Consider the following 22044-nt stretch of genomic DNA (forward strand, 5'->3'; position numbering starts at 1 on the left):
GGAAAAGATGGAACCATCTAGACATGAAAGGGTTAATAAAACGAGGGTTAAAAAATCCGAACAACATCGATAATTAGGGAATGGTGAGTGGTAATGTAAATGAACTCGGGCTGTCACTTCCTAGACGTTTTTCACCTAGGAAGACATGGGAAAACGCACATTCATAGAACACACAAAATTTTACACGCAAAGCAGCCAAGGTATGATGTATGCAGATTGTAGGCATGCACGTGGGCGCTAAGCATGATGGGTATTGCACTAGAGGGAGAAGGATATTGACTCAACCATCAGTAGACTTTAAATTGTGTCCTAAAAGTATTTTTTCAGATTCAACTTGAAAAATTGTAGTTTGGTTGAAATACAAAACAGAATGTCCAATTATGGTGCAATTAAGACAACAGAACTAGGGGAAAAAAACACGAAAATGCTTAATGGTTATTTTTAAACCCTAGGGGATTCAGATCTTTACTCTATTGACTAAAAGCTTTTCCAGGCTATTTCCGTTTGACTAAAATCACAAAATTCCATCATCTTTTCACACAGCAATTACTTTATATACAACTAGATTGTTATTTACTGCAAACATATAATAACCACTTCTCCGGAAGCTCTGCTTGCTTTCTCAATATGAAATATTCATTACAAATGTAATAATGTAATCTCCCCAAAACAGTATAAATCACCGTATTCCCAGACAAAGAAGACTAGTATTGACATTCCTCCATAAATGGAAGCTTTTCAGAACAGATGGCTGCAGTTATAATGTGATATATATTGGCACATTCACAGAACTTGTATCCGTTCATCACTTCAGTATTATATATTGTATTCCGTAGAAAGAATAATTGTGTTCCATTAGTTACAAAACTATATTCGTGTTGTGTTTGTTGCTAATGTGCTTACATAATAAAGGAACAAATCACCCCATCCCAAATGTAATGAAAGAAATACATCCACTGAAGGTCTTTACTACCATTGCTCAAAGGTGCAAATGTGCACTAAAACCACAGCAACCAATCAGATATCTACTTCCATTGTCTAATGTGCCGCTGACATATAAAAGCTAATTGCTGAATTGTTGCTATGGGTTACTTCACATTTATGTACCTTTATTAATATTATGCTAATATAATATGGAGGGCTTTACAAAGAATGTTTTTTAATCATTCACATCAGTCCCTGCCCCAGTGGAGCTTATCATTTAAATTCCCTACCACACACAAAGACCTTAACCGGGAGGATGAGGGAGGGGGTCAGAACACCTGGAAGAAAGCTACGCACACACGAGAAGAACATACAAAATAGATAGCACCTGGTCAGACCCAGCACTGTGAGGCAGAATGCTATCCACTATGCCACTGCATCACCCATCAATAATATTTATCTATATAGAGCCAGCAAATTCTGCAGCGTTTTACAATTGAGACCTAACATTTGCACCTTTGAGCAATGTTAGTAAGTAACCCTAAGCGCTGGAAAAAAGGGTAAGAGGGTACAGTAGGGTTCCCCCTATTTTTAGGAACTGGTAAATTAATCCTAAGCACAACATATGGTTACACTGAGATGGACAACAAGCTACATATTTGGAGACTACTTAGGAATTTACCAAGAAAATATGAACATTGAAATAATGAATACCAAATGGTGCTGGGCTTGGGTCTCATTGCACTGTTGCGTATTTAATAATACTCTAATTTCTAATGTTCTTGTTTTTCTGCAAAGTGTGTACATGTCAATATACACATAGGGGGGATTCAAGTAGCTGCGAGGTTCCGTAGTAACCTTGCAGCTATTGTTATGTGTGGATTATTGGCAATTAATAACACTTCGCTCTTGGGTGCAAACAAGAAAAGAGTGAAGGTCTTTACCAAAGCAGCACTCGGTAACACACCGCATGATGATACTGCAGTGTTTCGCTGCTAATTGAATCGGCCACAGACAATAAGGTCACCAAGGAGTTCAATGGCCAAGTGCTTTCACACAGGTCACAGAAATGTGTTGCCCCATATCTGTATTCATACAGTTTATGGTGCATTATTCCATGTAATAGATGTTTTCCTAATGAACACTGGACATTACGCTCATCAATTCCAAGTGATGCCATACAAAAATCACTGATTATAGAGATACTATTTACATAACTTCATACATACGTTACTTGCAGCAACTCTTCTTAAGTACACAGCTTTTTGCTGTTATTTTTAGCTTGCTCCTGTGATTATTGGCCATGTTTTCCATATATCATCAGGCCGACCTGTAAAATAGCATTGCTGTGCTTTTCATACCAAATTCACTAGCATTCAAAACAGCTTTGTGTCATTCCAACTGGGACTGTAAATCAATACATATCTGTACGAATGCTAGAAAGAAAAAGCAATGTACTCAGATGAGGATGTAGGAGGGGTGTACAAGCCAATAAGTAATCTGAAGGTGGAAATCTGCTTTGAAGAGAATCAATATAGAGCTTTATGTACGTCTTTCACCTGTATTGCTTTTTAAAACTAACATATCCTTTCAATATGACTATACTTAGCTGGTCTGTATTGGGAGGTTCTTATTGCTTTATTGCACCATCTGCTCCAGGCTACATAATGCAGCCCAAGCAACCTAGTTTTATTTGATGAGTCAAATAGGATGATGCATCTGTTCTGCAATAGGTCATGACTCCAGTTTTCTTTAATTCAGCATACTAATATATAGCTGTAATTCTGAGAAGGGATCGAGATTAATGTATAATCCTAAATGAGTCGACATAAAAATATTGATGTTGCAAATAAGCACCATTTACTGGATCTTTTGTTGTTTTTTGTTTGCATGTGAAAAGCACAGTAAAACTCCTAGTTTAATACAATGTTGAATGGAAATAAAGGTCATTAAAACAAATAAAAGAAGAGGAAAGACACTAAGACACTTACTTTATGCTGTAATAATACTATAACATATAATAAACAAAGCAATAAAAAAACAAAGCTGTATGTCCCATAAAATTCTAACGTGTATTATTGTTTTATTTTCTCTATTACCCCTTAAGTGGACTCCTGATTAAAGTCACTGCATGGGGTACATAAAAGGCTTGTGGAAAGAGGTTTCATTACAGTTATTTACCAATACATGCGTAAAATCTGAATATTGCTTGTATTTGTAACTGAGCCTCATTCAGTTTAACACATACAGGTAAATGTATCAAGCTGCAGGTTTGAAAAAGTGGAGATGTTGCCTAAAGATTCTAGTTATCATTTATTTATTACATTCTACAAAATGACAGCTAGAATCTAATTGGTTGCTATAGGCAACATCTCCACTTTTTAAAACCCGCAGCTTGATAAATTTGCCCCATAGAGGCCAGTATGTACAATGCAGCTGGCTATCTGCAAATCACTGACAGCGCTACTATACTCCTAATAGGTTACACCTACATTGGCTGGATATGAAATAGCTCGGAGCAATGCTATGCTGGGTGTGGCTATAAATAAGTACAGGCCTGCTATAAGCAATATTATGGAGGGGGCTAGTAAGAAAGATAATGTGCCTGTACACATGGGCATGACTTCCCTACTGAATTATTACAGGCTAAATGTACAATCTGTCTAACATTAATTTAAATAATTTTTATTTAATCATTTATTTTATTCAGACACAAGGCATTCAGCATACAATAGATTCAGGTCTGGACATCCTGAAATCTCATTGCACTGCTGTACTAGTATCAGCAGCCTATAAAGTAACAACAGGTTCATTTTATGACCTAAACATCCCTGCAAGTAAACTGAGTATGAATGCAGTGTGCATTCCACTGTTACCTAACATTTGCAGCTTGCTGTTGTGCTGTGTGAATAATCCATATGACATAATGGACATTACATCGCTTCTCTGCCTTTTGGCTAAGATCTAGTGCAGTTGTGGCAGAGCTGCACTTGGTCCTCTGGCCAGGGGCTGGGTAGGCTGCTTTGAAAGCCTGGGACAATTGTGCCTCCGGAGTGGCGACCCAGGGGTGCCATAAATCACAGGTCATGAGACCTTAATACAGATTTCACATGATTTTGTTGGCACCCATGCACTTTTGACCGCTTTGTTTTAGCACCGCCCTTATTCTTTGCCCTGGCCTTTTGGCTGAGCGAGAATATTTTTACAACCAGCCCAGCCATTAGGCTGGGACCTTATCCACTCGGCACTATTTATTTTTCTCCACGTTTGTCACTTTCACTTTTATGTTTTTCACGTTTCTTGGATATTTGGGTGTGGATTGGCCCTTTTGGGCTCTGTCCCTGAAGATCTACAGGGGACTGTGTGGCCCGAGGTTCTGGACTCCCTGAAACCATCATCTGCTCTCCCTTCTGGGGTTGGGCCAGTTGCTGAGCCCTCGGTGAAGCTTCTGCGGTCCCAGGGGCTAAAGGGCCCCCCCTAGCCTTGCGGTAAAGGGGGTCTGAAGACCCTTGCCCCCTAAGGGACCTTTTGTTTCTGGGGGTCGGGGACTAGGGCCTTTTCTCTTTTGAGGAGGGCCACGTTCGGCATTCCTTAGTGCACTTTTTATGGTTTTGCACCTTTTTGGACACTTTTGGATCTCAAAAGCACTTTCCCAGGCTTTCAATTAAAAGAAAAAAAAATGGACATTAAGGGGGAAATTCAATTCCTTCCAGATTAATGCAGCGCTAATCCTACTACCGTTATTACGGTAAATTTACTGTAATAACGGTATTTAAGCACATTATTACCGTAATACTGATAATAGTACGCAGGCCGCGTTACTTTGTACAGTAACGCGGCCAATTGAATACCGCCTATACATGTTATCTGGCTTGCAACACTACATGGATGTTTTTGAAGTGACCCCCTACAAGAGACTCAAACATCTGTGATGTTCCTGAGTGGTCGGCTGTAATGCAGCATTTTGGAAATTGTGGTGATGACTAGAGATAAGTGGGCTTTGAGCATTTACTTAAGCTATTAATTAAGCTAAAGGACATTTGACCAATTCTTCTATTTCATTATATTAGTTATCTTTGTGACTCCAATCATTGAACATTGAGCCAGAAATTCAACTTAATTATGTCAATTCTTCTTCAAGTTCTGTACAGGTGTACCCAGAAGCACTCGTGCTCACTGTTCTGTCTGCTTAATAGACAAGCGGCAGCAGGAACACTAATGTCAGAGTACTGTATAACTTTGACCAAATGTCCTGAGAAACAACGTTGTTACTGAGGCACGTTCCCTATATCATGGAAATGCAAAATACAACTGAACAAAAAGGCACCTAGGACAAAGTTGTCGTATTAATTGGAAAATATTGGAACAATAGAATCTTATCAGTCCTCACAGCACATGGGGAATGTTGTAGTTTCAGAGAAATAATGTCATATTTTTGTACTATGACAAATTAAAATGTGACTTACATTTTACTGAATGTCAGTACATTTGCAGGTTATAACAATGCCAGTAGTAAACTGACAAGCTAAAAAAGAAAGAAATACTCCCAAAAAATATACTCCTTACTGTCTCTTCAACGCTCAGTGACCTCCTCCTCACCCTTGCTGTTTTGGTTTGGGTATTGTGACTCTAGACATGTTAGCATAGTAGTATTATCTATGAGTATCTATGAGTGCGCTCATTGACTGAAAACAATGCTCAATAGAAGGCTGCCTGCATTTAAATATCAATTGATCCATGAATTAACCTTAGGTCCTTGAAAACTCCAAATTCTATTGCATTCTAAACATTCTGAACATTAATGACTAGTTTCACTGATCTATAATGACACATTATGTCATGACAAAATTACAGAATTATGTTTACTAAAGACTGAGAATATACTATTCATAAAATAAATAGCACACACATCTGTTATTCTGTTCCCAACACATATAAATCTCCTAGCAAACTACACGGATGCGATAGGACTAAAGGCTCATAAACACAAGTGCTTTCCCTGAGAACATGGTAGATTGAGTCTCGTTTACATTTACTGCTTTGTGAATAGAGATCATTCAGCCCTATGAGGAAAGTGTCAGTGGTGCACACAAGCTTCAGTGCGAATGCTGAGGGTACATGCACACTGGTGTGTACTGTTGGCCTTTCTTTATAATATTCAACGATCCATATTTGCAGGTTAGGAAATATTATTAACCAACACTGCAAATAAGAAAAGTCCAGGCCAACATATGTGGTCCTACTGAAGATAAGAGGGCCTCTGACGTGTATCAGGTTGCCTATCACCGACAGACAAACTTCACATAGAAAGTGCCCTAGTCGGAATAGAATCCATGGCCCAGAGCTGTGGGGCAGTTAGGCTACCCGCTGTGCCACACTGAGAACGTTGTGGATGGAAAATGAGGAGCCAACAGGACAACACTGAGGAGGAAGTGAGAAGATTGTATAAAATGGGTGATCCAAAGGATAGAATGATGGATGAAATAGAAGTCATACGATGAAGATAGCAAACTGGAATCAAATATTTCAGAAGACTAATCAAGTGTTAAACAAATAAAGAAAATCGCATACCCTTGATCATTATTTGATGACTGTGTTATTCTCTTTGTTTCAGCAAACGTAAAATATTAACTACAACATAATAAATCAGCCAAGGGTTGCTTATAATGTTGCATGTGAATCAAATCTGAAGCATGAATTCTATTTATTTGTTTCTACTTTACTATTTATATTCAAATCTTAATACAGAAAGCTGAGATCTTGCTATGCATGCTCCTCCCATGGACTCTGACCCAATATATGACTATATTGTAGGGCTAACATGGAATTTTACATGGAGGAATACAGTCATGGAGTTCCCTGTGACAAAATAATTAGTAGTAACAACTTAATTACTATGGTATACACTAAAATTAGAGTTCTCAGAAACAAAATCTGCAGTAAATGTGTGCGATTTATACAAGTACTATAGTAAAATTAAAAAAGGCTGAATCGTTTTCCAATTTGAAATACATTTGCTTATTTAAAAATATTGAATTCTATATTTTAGCAAATATATTTAGTGCGTATTTCTACTTTCAAGAAGTCATTGTTGTGCTTGTCTGATCTGCCTGTCTGTCTTATGCACGCTAGTAAACAAGCACCATCAGTGTGTGACAAGACATAATACCCTTAGATATGGGGGTTACCGCATGTAAACATCTTGGGCCTGAGTCGTCTTTGGACGTAAGTCCATTGCGTGTGCGGTATGTTGCGTGAAATAGCTCTGTACATGCTCAGAAACAGACCCTACAACAGTGAACACAATGGCATACTATTCATTTCTGCACACAAATGACACTTGCGAATGCCTGTGACTTGCAGAGCGGAATGGGGGTGGGAAAGGGCAACTGAATTAGGCAAGCTAAGGGCGTGCCAACGCGTATGAGTCTGATTGAAGTCCTGGGCTTCTCAAAAGTACATTTTTTTTACCTGGATCATTTGCACTAGCTACAGGACAGGTGTAAATGGCAACTGATAGTGATGACTGTCACAGCATCGCCTTTGTTTTAGAAATTACATCTATACGTGCCACTAGATAGCAAAGAACGTTTGTATGCAAGCAAGAGATAATGTAAAAACGCATTGTATATACAGTATGAATGAAGAACATCCTGATTTATGTCTTATAAAAAAATATAAAAAGAAAATATTTAAAAAAAAAATTAAAAAAATTATTATTACAGTTTTATGAGTTGTTTATATAATTTAGAAAATATTTTAGTTTGGCATGCGTTCTGATGGGACTTTTTATTGCACAAATGCAAATGCATAGCCTGCAGTCTGTTCTGTCTGTTAATACACAGCAAGTAACGTTTAGACATACTTCCACCCAGATTCAAATTGCAATGTATCTTGAGATCCTCTTGGATTTGAGTACAGTCGGAATTATGCTCAAGTTCCATGAATCAGGCCCTTTGTGTGTATTGCTGTAGGGTCCACTAGCTACAATGTATGAAAACAAGTACACAGTAAAAAGTTGGTGTTGCCATTAGCAGCCAATTAGATGTTTGATTCCAAATACAATCTAAGTGCTTCCCATGGGTATATCCCCCTTTGTCCTTTGTAGCATTTCTTGCATATGTCACACAAAATGATAAATATATTTGTGTTTGATATGGTGCAGCAAAGAGTTATTTTGCTATTTGCAGTATCATTGTCATCACTGTTTAATGACAGTAAATGATCTCAATATAAAGATTAACATTTTGTAAAATGTATGATTTACTTGATATGTGCATTGCTTATTATCTTTCAACACTTGGGTCTTGTACTTCCACAGGCTGCCTAACACTTATATCAATTCAGATAGATATCATGCTGATTAGAGATGAGCAAAACATTTCTGCACATTTGATTCCCCGCAAATTTCAGTATTTTGCAAAATGATTGCCCTAAAAATTTTGTGACTTTTTTTTTTATTTGCTGAAAGTACAACTATCGACATTGCAGATAGTCCTGAAAAATATTGAAAAATATGAGGTTGAGAAAAAAATTGTGAATTTGGTATAGAGAAAACAGCCAATCAGAATGTAGGGATGTTTCACATGGCTTCAATAAGTCCTATATTCCTTAGACACCATGGCAATTCTTGTGCACAGAATTGTCAAGGAAATTCTCTACTTCTCCTACACATACGTATTACATTACTCATTGATCATATTAAAGTGTATTATCCATCCGCACAGGATGTTGAATTTATCCTTATTTACGAACATATATAATTACCTGTGGATTTATACTGTGTCTATATTCAACTTTGTTTGTATATTAGCCTGTTTATGTTGTTTGATTCTGTATTCCTTATCATGTATTAGGAGAGCATTCCCAGAAAAAATTATAACAGTTGCAAGTAGTCATTTCATCACTGAAAATATTGTACAGGGTCCTCATCTGGGGGAACTAGGCACAGGGCCAAGTAGAGGAGCTTTAGAGGGACTATTCTAATAGTTATTACTTTGTCATCCTAAATTATAACATGCTGATATTTGCAGTTCCTCTGTAGTTGGAGAACCGCAGGTTGCCTTCCCCTGTTTTATAGGATATGATATGTAAGTTACACAGTGATATTTATGATTCTATTTGTCCATCAATATCTATAATATAAATGTCTAGTGGCGTGTGTTAGTCTGTCTGTGTGTGTGTGGAAAAAATAAAACCAAGCTGCAGCGCCACCTGCTGGGCGGAGTTATACACTGACCTACTAAATTCTTAGTGTGTGTGAAAAAAAAAAATCAGAAAGGGCTGAAATTTGGTATACTAAGAAGTTTTTCATTTGTTAATTTAATTTGTTAATTGTTAAAAGTGTTTATAAAGATTTAAAAAAAATATATATATATTTCTTGAAGGAGAAGTGACAGTTGGGAGTGGTTGGTGGTTGCCGAGGGTGACAGTGGGGAGTGGTTGGTGGTTGAGGCCTGGGCTATGGCCCAAATGCATGACAAGTACCTTTTTAACACCTTAAGTAGCTTGATTTGACTAGAATGCATGAGTTAACTTGTATATATATATATATATATATATATATATATATATATATATATATATAGTGGCAAAATGTTCACCCCCTACTTTCTGTATGATAATTTCTGCACCTGTGACTTTTATATAGAACTCAGGAATATGTTATGGTAAATTTATTAACATACCTCACTAGCATTGGTTTAAAGTTACAACTTCATTGTAAGAATTTCTTTCTGTATGTGAAGAAAGGTCCTAATTGCAATGTAGCATAAAAAAATAGAAATATTTCAGTAACTCTTTTTAATAGATATACTCGTTCATAGATCCCCTTTATAGAACATTTTACAGCTACTTTCAAAATTCATTGCAAAATTTTCTACAGCTGAAAATATAACTGTAAACTGCAGAACCAAGCAACTCTGTGGCGGCAATTCAGCACCATGGTCAGCAGCACTGAATAGATCAGGAAATCACTGCGTGATTGAGAGGGGAACGGGTTCTCTACAAGCACTGAGCACCATCGGGTACCACCTATGAATTATAGATAGAGCTATTTGGAAATGTGATTCTTTTTACATAATTGCTTTATGTAACATGCAATAAATAATGAGAGGCAGAATATAAATGATGCAAAATAAAACAAAACAGTGCAAATATTTCATGTGAGTTAGTGTTTTCCAAGTCCAGTCCTCAGGGACCCCTAACAGTGCAGGTTTTAACCAAGTGTAGAAATAAGTAGTGATCGATAGCAATCAATCAGCAAATAGCTTAGATCTAGTGCAACTTAGACATTGGAAGTCACTTATGACCGCGGGATACACCGAGGGGAGGAAAAAGCGTTTTTTTCTTTCTACAATCTGAGTCATATTCCTACCTGTGTGCAGTTGCCCCTGTTTTAGACTCAGCTGTGCGAGTGGAAAACATTTACACCACTACAAAAGATTTGTTGAACTCTATAAAGAAAATGACAACACATGAACATTCAGAGTTAACAGTGGAGGGACATAATTGCAGCATACTATTGTCTTGTGTCCAAAATCCATTACGCTATTATTCTGAATGCTTATGTGTAATATTAACACTTACAGTATAGGATTCAATGATCCCTATGTACAGTGCTGCTAAGTAGTAGAAGTGATTGACAAATGCATGTCTCTCACACAGACTAATCACATACCAATTAAACTGCCCATGATGGATTTTCAACATTAAGGAAATAATACAATTGCTACAGTCCTACAAGAGATGAAATACACAACACAATAGTAACTTGCTATATACTAGTAAATTCTATCTGATGGCCATCTAAATTGGCTTCTCCCCAATAACAAATTTAGGGGCATATTCAATTATGCCGTTTCCGCGGCGTGTTAAAACTACTAGCGTTATTACGGTAGTAGTTAGCTGAATCCAGGGAGAAAAATACCGTAATAACGTTTTTTCCGCGCATTATTACCGTAATTATGGTAATAATGTGTGTTTACGGTAATAATGCGTGGACCGCGAGATTTTCTGCATTTCCGCCGACAATTGAATATGCCCCTTAGTCTTTTACCCCCTTCAAAAGGAGAACAGTATAAAATAACATTTAAATGTATCTCTTAACATCCAGAAATATGTGTAAAAAGTTTCATACCCTGATGGAACCAAAGACACATTGTGTGTCTTGTTTTGCTTTAGGTAAGCTATTCTTTCCAGACATTATGCTTCTGAGAAGGAAACACTTTATCACAGCATGTGTCATTAGTGGCATAAATGGGAATATATCTAGCATAATAAAAAGGATGCATTAGTCCATATTAAACAAAAAGACATTTCAGTGTATCGATATGAGTGAGGGACTCAATTAGGAACTTTAATGTTGGGTTACCAGTTTACATGTTTTGGCTAAAATAAGAAGCTTTCTGAAATGTGTCCATATATATTAGTGTACATCCATATAACGCAGGATGCACTTTAAGATGACTTGTTTTTAAAGTTAAACATTGTTTAGAATTGTGTTTCACAAGAGTACATTGATTTTGTCATTGTGATCCATAGTCTTAAATCAAAGCCAGGAATCATATAGGTTTCCTGCTGATGTGGAAGTAAACTTCCCAGCATGCTGTTCCGGAAGCTTTGCTAGATTAACCAAAAAGGCTGCCGCAAGATCCATCCGCACCTGGGAGAGGAATCCAGCTTGCTGACACCCAGGAGGATGGATCCCTGTGGACATTTAGGGAAGTCTGCTGCATTGTACTGTATTGTACAACTTTACCCCTCACATATTAAGGAGGTGCCTCATGCTAGCTTTCTAGCAATTCTGCAGTAACATTTATAACAGTTGTTTGTTGTTACACTTGTGTAATTATTGAAAACTACAAAATAAAGCGAACCCTTATGAGCCTGTGAATTGTTTGATTTTAATTGTATTAACTTGGCAACTGAATCTGTGGTCAGTTTGTATTGGTGCAGTCGTTGGGGTCTAAGCCAATCAAAGAAATACCACAGCTGTGTCGACCAATGACCACACACTTATAAATTACAGTCATTTGACAATCAGATATACTAGAAATAAAAATCAGGTTAATTTTGAGTTAGGAGGTCATCTCTACCCCCTGCAGGGAGCAATATTTGGGCAATTTAGTTGAAAACAACTAAGCTGCCTAAACTGATTGCAACATATGTGACCAGCTTAAGGCTCAAGCACACCAGTGTCTTCAAAGTGCTCAGGTCACCGCATTGTAAACTAACTGCTAAACATAGTAATCATTAATGAAACAATCCACAATGAACACAGGATTGCTGAAAGTGTATTTAAGATGATGAATGGTGAAAGTGGTGCGTGCAGCGCTCATCGTGTGTACTTTATAAGTCTCAGGAAATATATTGAGTCATGAAAGGTGAATAATTAATTTAATAACCAAAACATAATGGTAAGTCCTCTGTGTACCTCTTATCTGGTTTTATGGATAAGTGTATTGCAAAATTTTGAATAATTATTTAAGGTGCTCTAATTTATCAGTTTAACTCTATTTTAATGAGGAAGTTGGATTTAATGTGATGCAAGCAACAAAGAAGAATTATATTATTTTTAATTTTAAAAATCAAATACAGCTTTGCATAGAATTAACCAGGCAATATAATTAAATTTCGGGCAATCTAACAAATCATGGGAAGTTCCCATGGTAACCTTATTTACCATCCCTTGTAAATTACAGTCTGTAGAACATAGCTCAGCACTGTCCCTCTTGTGGGCCAAAATCCTGCTGCTCCTTGTCTGATGTATAGATTTGCAGATTCAATTCTAAAAAATATTGCTGCATTTTATGTGTATATTTTTAGTGAAAGTACCGCTCATGCCCCATAGAGGTGCGAGCAAAACTAACCATTACATGTTACCATATAAATAATATAGCGTGGCAGCAATGTTCTCAGGGACATCGCGGCCAACTGAATCTGCCCCTTTATTTCCTTAAGTTTATTATTACAGCTATTGTGTGTTTGTTTTGTTTCCAACTGAAAGCTAAAGTCTTATAGCTATTTTGTATCCTACATCATACTTGCCTACTTTTAGGCAGTGCAGTCTGGGAGAGGGGCGTGACTAGAGAACGGGAGGGGGCGGTCAATCGTGTCACATTGGCCCCGCCCCCTGCAACAAAAAATGCTGTTTTGTCGCAGGGGCGGGGCCAAAATGACATGATTGACCGCGAATTACGTTATTTTGGCCAAGGAATTCTGGGATGCAGGAGACTTGCCTGCTCTCCCGGGAGTTTGGGAGACCGACCCAAATTTCAGGAGTGTCCCGGACATTCTGGGAGAGTTGGCAAGTATGTCCTACATCCCAGTGACTGGTAAACCTGAAACACACGGTCAGCCCTCTATCCTTCAACAGATACGCACAATACCCTTATTCTCAGTCATAATTTAAAGCAATACATCAAAGAAAGAGACACCTTTCTGTAATAACATATCATCAGCACTTTAAACAATTGTCACAAACTATAACAAACATATCTGACAATAAAGCAGGAATGAGCTGAGGGCCGCAGGTGAAGACTCAAAGGCCGCAGGTGAAGGCTCAGAGGGCCGCATGTGTCTGCGTCCGCCTATCTGTATAAAATAGTGGTTTTCAACTTTTTTATGTGATATATTTTCCAACACAGATGACCCCATTATTTTTTTTGTTAACACAACCAATGTAAAAATATTGCAATAAATTAAACCAGAAACTTAGAAAAATAAAAGTATACTTGGAAACCGATGTGAATTACATCTAATTTGTTTTGCTTACGTTGCAAATACAGTTTTGATATAACAATAGTGGTGTACCTTCAGCTTACTATTACAGTTTTCGCAGGTTACACAAACATTTGTGTGGCACAGTCAGCCTGTTAACATGACACAACACTACAATTTTTGAAGAAAGTGTTTTTTTGTGATTTAGGGTACTGTTGTTTTAAGTGACAGTGAAAGATGAAGATCTGTCTGTGATGCCTGATATTGAGGGAGTGACTATCCATAAATGTAAATACATGTGAGGTGCTTAACCAGATATTGGTGCAACTTTTCCCTAATACCAGCCATAGGCCAAGTACAGTGAGGGTGTGTTCAAGCAAATGTGGCTGAAGCAGTAAAACGCGTATACTCCTAGCCTAGCCCTCCTCCTCGAGGACCCTCTTCCCCCCGTCCCCTCTCGCTCCCTCCTCTCCCCCCTGGGGGTCTCCCTGTCATCCGAGACCTCCCTCTTGGGCTCCGTCGTTTGCAGACCTTCCCCTCTCCCCTCCCCCGCCCCTCTAGCTGTGCTTTGAGCTCACTGAGTTACAGCGCTTATTGTTTACTGTACTGTGCTGTCTCACCTCGTATTGTAATTTTGTTTGTCCCTGTACGGCGCTACGGACACCTAGTGGCGCCCTATAAATAAAAATTAATAATAATAATAATACTCCTGTCAGGAGCTGTTTCTTTTATACCTGTTATAGACAGGTGCAAATACACAATGAGGATGGTGATGGTCGCCAGCACGAGCTGTGGGTGTAATATGAACTATATATAGCTAGTGTAATTTCAATCAAACAATAGAAGGAATAATGTAGTATAATGCATTAACTTACTCCAAAGTAAAAAATAACATAAAAGGATATGGTTTATTCCACTTTTGGAAAGAAACATAAGTTAAACACAATTTACAAAACAATACTCTTGCACTGGATCCTGCAAGGATGTCTCATTCTAGAGGCTATAGAGTAGCTTAGAAAAACTGGCTGCTACTTGGAAAGCATTGTTTTAGATGTTAACCAACAGTCTTTCCTAATTAATTTTCTTAAATGCAAACTAATTAACAATGAAGGTTTCCCATTGAAAGCAGGTTTATACAAGTCATTTTCAAGGAGACTTGAAAAAAACTTAACAGATGAAACGCGTTAGATTTTTCAGAGATGAAGCAAATACCTTTACAAGTAACACGGAAAAGAATGCTGATAACAAAAATTCTGCACCTGGGAATTACTTCTATAAATTCCTCCTGATGGACGATACTGTCAGATGTTTCAAGTGAGTGCATTCACATCATTTTCCCATATTGACATTATTTGTATATACATTTTTTCACGGATACCATTTCTTATGCTGCATTCGTTCAAAATATATTGAATCACATTGTATATATATATATATATATATATATATATATATATATATATATATATATATATTATATAAAAGCCTAGTGGCGTGTGTCTGTGTGTGGAAAAAAAAAACCAAGCTGCAGCGCCAACTGCTGGGCGAAGTTATACACTGACCTACTAAATTCTTAGTCTGTGTGGAAAAAAAACTCAGAAAGGGCTGAAATTTGGTATACTAAGATGTTTTTAACTTGTTAATTTAATTTGTTAATTGTTAAAAGTGTTCATAAAGATTTTAAAAAAATATATATATATTTCTTGAAGGAGAAGTGACAGTTGGGAGTGGTTGGTGGTTGCCGGGGGTGACAGTGGGGAGTGGTTGGTGGTTGCCGGGGGTGACAGAGCAAGAGGAGTGTGATACTCAGGACCGCTGAGAGAGATCCCTGTGTCTGGATAGACATCTGGATAGATGTGGCGATAAAGATGAAGGATGAGGTGATGGAGAAAAATGATGAGGTGGTGACATGTGGATAAAACCACGTTAAGTAACGCTTTTCCCCTGAGGTGGCCTGACCTAGCCCCAAATGCATGACAAGAACCTTTTTAACACCTTAAGTAGCTTGATTTGACTAGAATGCATGAGTATCATGCACGGGTTAACTTGTATGTATATATATATATTAAGATATGTACAACTGAAAATAAAGATTCAAGACGTAAGTGTGCAGGTACATCTTTGCTCATACACAAAATGCATCTTTACATGCAACTGTAAATAAGACCCAAATGTCTACAAATAGGTATAATCTCTAGTTTTTAAGCTGCATTAGAATCAGGGGTGGGTAGTACGAGGGTTCATAAGGCCATCTTCTCGCTGGCCATTATTGGGTGTGACTGCACAGCAGGCAGAGTATGCTCCATGGCTCTTCCTTTGTGCTTTATTATAAACAAAATCAGAACACTTGGGAAGCATCCGCTACCTGTCTTTTTGCCAGGCATGGCCATGAACTGGGTGGCTGCACAATTTCTTAGAAGGATCCAGGCATGTCAATTGGTAGATGGTACTGGTTATTCACCAGAGTGGTGGGAGGTTTTGCACACACTTATTTATGAATGCTGGAGATATTTACCAATCAGAGTGCTGGGATCTGTCTAGTAGGTGTGATGGCATACCAGCACTGGAAGACTTAAATTCCAGTTCACCTAGAGACAGTGCTGGGATAAGTAATTCATTTGGGTTACCACCAGAGATCTGTGGTCTGCATTTGTCACCAATAGAGTTTAGAAGTTTAGGAGTGCTGCATTATAAAACCACTATAGATCTTAGGTCTGTATGGTAAAGCCCTTAGAAATGTTAGGGTTTTACATTGAAATTCCACCAGACATTTGATGGTCCTGCATTGTAAAACCACCAGAGATTTGATGGTCCTGCATTGTAAAACCATAAGAGATTTGATGGTCCTGCATTGTAAAACCATAAGAGATTTGATGGTCCTGCATTGTAAAACCACAAGAGATTTGATGGTCCTGCATTGTAAAACCACAAGAGATTAGATGGTCCTGCATTATAAAACCACCAGAGATTTGATGGTCCTGCATTGTAAAACCACAAGAGATTTGGGAGTACTGCATTGTAAAACCACCTGCATTGTAAAACCACCAGAGATTTGATGGTCCTGCATTGTAAAACCACCAGAGATTAGATGGTCCTGCATTGTAAAACCACCAGATATTTGATGGTCCTGCATTGTAAAACCACCAGAGATTAGATGGTCCTGCATTGTAAAACCACCAGATATTTGATGGTCCTGCATTGTAAAACCACCAGAGATTTGATGGTCCTGCATTGTAAAACCACCAAAGATTTGATGGTCCTGCATTGTAAAACCACAAGAGATTTGGGAGTACTGCATTGTAAAACCACCAGAGATTAGATGGTCCTGCATTGTAAAACCACCAGAGATTTGATGGTCCTGCATTGTAAAACCACCAGAGATTTGATGGTCCTGCATTGTAAAACCACAAGAGATTTGGGAGTACTGCATTGTAAAACCACCAGAGATTTGATGGTCCCGCATTGTAAAACCACCAGAGATTTGATGGTCCTACATTGTAAAACCACCAGAGATTAGATGGTCCTACATTGTAAAACCACCAGAGATTTGATGGTCCTGCATTGTAAAACCACCAGAGATTAGATGGTCCTGCATTGTAAAATCACCAGAGATTTGATGGTCCTGCATTGTAAAACCACCAGAGATTTGATGGTCCCGCATTGTAAAACTACCAGAGATTTGATGGTCCTGCATTGTAAAACCACAAGAGATTAGATGGTCCAGCATTGTAAAACCACAAGAGATTGGATGGTCCTGCATTGTAAAACCACAAGAGATTTGATGGTCCCGCATTGTAAAACCACAAGAGATTGGATGGTCCTGCATTGTAAAACCACAAGAGATTTGATGGTCCGCATTGTAAAACCACCAGAGATTTGATGGTTCTGCATTGTAAATTCAACAGAAAAATCACCAGATCTGCCTTTTATAGTGTGCTTCAGAACAAGTTGGCATTGGATAACAGTCACTAGTAGGCATTGTGTTATTAAGATGCTCTTTGTGTATTGGTTACTATAATGCTCTCTGTATTGTATAATGATCACTAGAATGCTCTCTGTATTGTCACTATAATGTTCTCTATATCATATACAGATTATTGTATATGGTTTATTAAGATGCTCTCTGTATTGTATATTGGTAATTAAGATGTTCTCTGTGTATTGTATAGAGGTGACTAGAAAGCACTCTGCGCTACATAGAGAACATTAGAATAGTCTCATTGAGAACTAGTCAGAGGGGCTGTGTAGCATTTGATTATCGCCTTTTGATATATCTTTACTTTATATTTCTTCAGCTATATAAAACCACACCCACCTTAGAAAAAAACATGCCTGGCTAGTTTTTGTCAGGCACCATTTTCCATTGCACCTTGCTGGTAAAAGAGCTTGGGCTGTTTGCTTGTATTTGCTCCTAGGCAAAAAATTGCCATCTCACCCTTGATCGGAATAGCTTCTTGTTGCATTTGTGTGCAGAATCAGGTGCATTATTACATATATGTGTCTGATTCTACTTGGACCACATTGGTCAGCCTATATTTATCCAAGCCACACATTACCAATCCTTACCACAACCTACCATTACCAATCCTTACCACAACCTACCAATACCAATCCCTACCATACAGGTGCAATGACACAAAAATACTTAAATGACTGCATGTATCTCATTACAGCAGTTATTTGTCTTAGCTGGAACTAGATCCACTGTTCAACACATTCAATCTGCTTTTATGAATTTATGTCTAGGAAAGTCCATGGTGGGTGTGCAGTGAAGTTAGATGTGGTTGTATTGTCAAAGTTTATTTCTGCATTAAAAGTTTATATAAGCCGTACAACTGAAGGGTATTTGTCACTGGTGCAAAGACCATGTTAAATATAGTGGCTATAGAACAAGAAAAATAATCTCCTGTTTAAAGGTATGAAACAAAGCCACAAAGAGTTTACACTGTATTAATGATTTGAGGGATACATGTAATATACACAAAGTGGTACACAAAATATGCAAAATTTACTAAGTTATCAAAAAAGCTTTAAACTAACTGGAATTATTTCCATTTAGTTGGTTTACTATTTGCATTTTTATCCATCTCAAAAGCACAAACTTAAAATATAATAGCATAGGTAATAATAATACTAATAATAATAATATGTGCTTAGCAATGGTTAGGTAAATGACAGAACCAGCATAGGAGTCTGAGATTATATATAACTAATCTATCTGTTATACTTATCATGTAAATGGCAAATAAATTAGAATCCGGGGTCAAATACTCAGTAGGGATTCCCTAAACAGGTACATTTTATCTGTGTTCAACTCCACATGCCTAAGCTGGTTAATAGAAAATGAAAAAGGTTATCTATAATTGTCCTTTTCTTCTAATCTTACTGGACTTGGAAGTGAAGTGAAGGTTGGGTTAAAGTGTTCACCTTAATAGTTTATTACCCCTTTTATCAGAAGTTTCAAATGAAATCTATTTGCATAAAGGTTTTTCAGCTTAAAATAGATTTTATATATACACTTCTGCTGTGATCTGGAGAGGCTTACACTGTGATCAACCAACATGATGTGATGTTTAAACATTCTTCCTGAGCACCAAATGCTGGAAACTCAGTTAGAAGGAAGGCAGTAATCTGCTTTAGCATTCAAGCAGTTTGTTTTAACATGTGCTGCTAAACAAATTAATTCAACAGGATTGCATGTGATATTCTTTTTAATAGATTCCATGTCAAATATAGCTAGCTGGAAGCCAAAAACACATGCAGCCTTCTCAGCACATAGTTATTTTATTTGTACAAGATAATAACATAAATTATATGTTCAGGGGAAAGTGTTTCACCTGTTTCCTACCTAGTATTCCCTTTGTGACACCCCGGTGGAAGATTTAATTATACGTGATCACATATCACTTACTGCTCCCTTCCTTCGGCCTGAACATTGATTTGTTTTTCTTCAAACCAGTGAACCAGGGTATGATGTCAGCGAACAGCAAATAGTTATTAATCACTGTGCACCCCAGTCAGTGTTTTGTCTAAGTCATGTGCTATGAATATTAGAGGGTTAATAGGGGTCAGGAGTGTATTTTGCATTGAATTGGAGATGTCCAATATGACAGCAAGGTGTTTTCATAACATCACCTTTTAACTTTAATACCCAGCGTGCATGAGTTAAGAATGGATTTATAAAGACATGAAAATGAATTTACAATCTCAGTAATGGAATAATCAGTGTTTTGCAGCTTTTGCAAATGACAGAGATGCAACTCTAGTGTCCTATGTGTCAGTGCTTCCCAATATGTACTCACAAGTGTACAGTATATCAACCTGTTAAATGTAAAATCATAATAACACTTTCATGTGGTGGTAACGACATTCTGCAAAAAAGGAAACAGTTAAAACCTTGTGGGTGGGTGTCACTAAATAACTGCAGACATAAGGGACACGTGTATAGGGAGAAGGGGGTACTTTGTAAGAAAAGGGTAGATAACTATTTAGCTGTATCCAGTATATTAAAAACTGCTTCCTGACATATTTATTCTTTGCAGTTGTTAACAGAACTTGGTGAAACATCCTTCAACTTAATCCAGATTTACAATATGTGCAGTGACATCATGATCCTATCATGATGCTAATTTACCTGAGAGCAGAGTAGAGGCAGCAGTCACACTAGCAGGTTGTTAGGAAACTGTAGCATAAAAGTACGCAGTCTACTTCTCAGACTGTCACAGACACTAAACAGTTGTATGATGTATATTTAGAACTTACCTTTCTGGTTATTCATTAGTTCCTCAGTGTGCTCCCAAGCCTTTCCACATGCTCCATCTTCAAAATGAAGATTAGGGAAGCGTAAGCAAAAAGAACAAAGAAAAGTTGTTCTTGGTGTTACATCTGCTGATCCAGGGTACATGAGCAGTGTGTAGCTAGAAAGAGGAATCAGTGATGTTTTGAAATCTGCAGATAGAGAGGGAAAGGATGGGTGAGGATGGGAGGGAGGCAGATAGAGGGAAAGAAAGATGTGATCACAGCCCGTGGCGACACGAGTAGGATTTGCTAAAAATAGCAACTCAATAGAGAGAGGGAGAGGCTGGCTGAGCCAACAATTGTGGATCAGTTTCACAACAAGAACACGGGCGATGGGGCTGGGAGCATTCGCATCAAGCACACATTGAGGCAAACTCCCCATGCACTCTCACTCAGCATATCCGCCCATATTACATTATTTGTCGCTTCATCAGTTCAGTTAATGATTTATAAAGGTTTTCTTTCTGCCTTTAAATAAACAGCACATGTGCATCTTAACTGCCTATGCAAAAGTTACAGTAATGTTACACGTCAGTAATAGTTAATGTCCGCAGATCTAACTTGTCCATATATAACATATTATTTTAATTGCAACATCTCTAAGGTCCCTTTCATCAGTGGATAAAAAATGCAAGATTAGGCTAAATCCATTTTTAATAAATCCATGTAAAGTACGTGTGAATGGGTTGATGCACATATTTAAAGCTACATGCAATTTAAAAAAATAACAATCTGGAACGGTATGTGCTAATAGCCTATTTTAACTGGACAGGTCTAAAAAACAGCGTTTCGCATTAGGTGGCATTGACATGTGCGCATACAACCTATTTACCCATCCAAGCAAATGTATATGGTTTACGCTACTCATATTTACAAACTACACATGTTTTTGCATGTATGAAAGGGTTTTAGGGGGTCTATTAACCAAGGGGCATATTTAACAAATCACGGTAGTGCACTTACCGTGGAATTAAAGTCCCGATGTGCCCTCCACAAATTTATTAAAGGTGCATCGCAGCAGATATCATGGATATCTGCTGCTTTGCACTCCTGATCGTTTTTGCGAGCAGTCACCATTGAACAGAATGGTGACTGCTCCTGGCCGCAATCTAACAAGTCCTGAAAAATGGGTTTTTTCGGGAACTTGTCTTGATAATGTACGCCAGCTGAAGCTGCTGTCAGCTCTGCTCCGGAGAGCAGAGCTGGACAGCGCATGTGTGGAAGGATTACATGATCCCTCCCTGTCACTCAGCGCGCTCTCTCTGCAACGATAGCTGCAGAGACAGAGTGGGGACTTTGTGCATATGTGCACTGCACATGCGCAATTGAAGGAAGAAGAGGAGATCCCGAGACAGCGCGTCCGAAGAGGGAGGTAAGTGTGATTTTTTTCTATCACAGAAACAGCAGTTTTTCGGAACTGCTGTTTCTGTGTTCCCTTTTTAATAAATGTGAGAAATAGTTCAATCCTTATCCTTGCGATAAGGATTGATAACTATTTCTCACTTTTGCCGAATAATGATAAATGTGCCCCTAAAAGAGCTCCAATTGCTTACCAATTGTTTGACTGGGCAATTTATCAAAAAATGCATCGATAAGAGTAGT

At 37.9% G+C, this 22044-nt stretch overlaps 1 protein-coding gene across 1 annotated transcript in view; it reads right to left on the bottom strand.

Moving 5' to 3' along the window:
• The window catches only part of HDAC9 (histone deacetylase 9), a 397896-nt gene extending 377252 nt beyond the window's left edge, over positions 1 to 20644 (bottom strand). The window contains 1 exon segment of the mRNA XM_075212212.1: positions 20407 to 20644. The gene's annotated coding sequence lies outside the window, so the exon portion shown is untranslated.
• Between the last annotated feature and the right edge of the window lie 1400 nt (positions 20645 to 22044).

Source organism: Mixophyes fleayi, chromosome 5 (assembly GCF_038048845.1).
Source record: "Mixophyes fleayi isolate aMixFle1 chromosome 5, aMixFle1.hap1, whole genome shotgun sequence".
NCBI lineage: Eukaryota > Metazoa > Chordata > Amphibia > Anura > Limnodynastidae > Mixophyes > Mixophyes fleayi.